Below are 1,062 nucleotides of genomic sequence, written 5' to 3'. Positions count from 1 at the left end.
TTTTGGTCCGGTCGTGAGGCCTGAACTCTGGGCCTGGGCGCTGTCCCTCAGCTCTTCAGCTCAAGGCTAGCGCTCTACCATTTGAGCCACAGCGCCACTTCCGGCTTTTTTCTTATGTGGTGCTGAGAAATCGAACCCAGGGCCTCAGGCATGCGAGGCAAGTGCTCTACCACTGAGCTACCTTCCCAGCCCCTGTGTGTGTGTTTTTAAGTCAGTTTTTTATTGTGAAAATACTGTATAGAGGGTTACAGTTACATGAGCAAGGTAATAAGTACATTTCCTATTGAGCATTGTTGCCTCCTTTGTTCTGTTAATACCATCCCTTCCCTCTCACCTCCTCAACTACACTCACCCTCCCCACCATTCCACCCCATCCCCACCTAAATTGTAAAGTTCCTTTTTCAGCATAGCCCTGTTTTTATTTATTTATTTATTTTTGTCAGATGAGGGGCCTGAACTCTGGGTCTGGGCTCTGTCCCTCAGCTCTTCAGCTCTATCACTTGAACCACAGCACCATTTCAGGCTTTTTCTGATTATGTGGTACTGAGGAATTGAACCCAGGCTAGCCCTGTTTTTAAGAAATGGAAGCAGCTGGCGCCGTTGTTCACGCCTATAATCCTAGCTACTCAGGAGGCTGAGATCTGAGGATTGTGGTTCAAAGCCAGCCCTGGCAGGAAAGTCCGTGAAACTCTTTATTTCTAATAACCCACCAGAAAACCAAAAGTGGCACTGTGGCTCAAGTGGTAGAGCACTATCCTTGAGCTGAAGAGCTGAGGGACAGCACCCAGGTCCAGAGTTCAAGTCCTACAACCGACAAAAAAAAAAAGGTGGAGCACCAGAATGCTGAAAGATCCAACAAACTCTGGAACAAAAGTGTCAGCAGAGGGCTGGGAAGGTGGCTCAGTGGTAGAGCATTTGCCTTGCATGCATGAGGCTCTGGGTTTGATTCCTCAGCACTACATACACAGAAAAAAAAGCCAGAAGTGGCGCTGTGGCTCAAGTGGTAGAGCCCTAGCCTTGAGCTGAAGAGCAGAGGGACAGAGCCCAGGCCCAGAGTTCAGG

The 1,062-nt window shown here is 48.9% G+C and overlaps 1 protein-coding gene across 2 annotated transcripts in view; it reads right to left on the bottom strand.

Annotated features, from left to right (window-relative positions):
- The window catches only part of Nln (neurolysin (metallopeptidase M3 family)), an 88,500-nt gene that overhangs the window by 25,265 nt on the left and 62,173 nt on the right, over positions 1-1,062 (bottom strand). The window lies entirely within an intron of this gene.

The sequence above is a fragment of the Dipodomys ordii genome, unplaced genomic scaffold, assembly GCF_000151885.1.
Source record: "Dipodomys ordii isolate 6190 unplaced genomic scaffold, Dord_2.0 Scaffold28, whole genome shotgun sequence".
In the NCBI taxonomy this organism is placed as follows: Eukaryota; Metazoa; Chordata; class Mammalia; order Rodentia; family Heteromyidae; genus Dipodomys; species Dipodomys ordii.
This window is presented reverse-complemented; position numbering and strand designations above follow the sequence as displayed.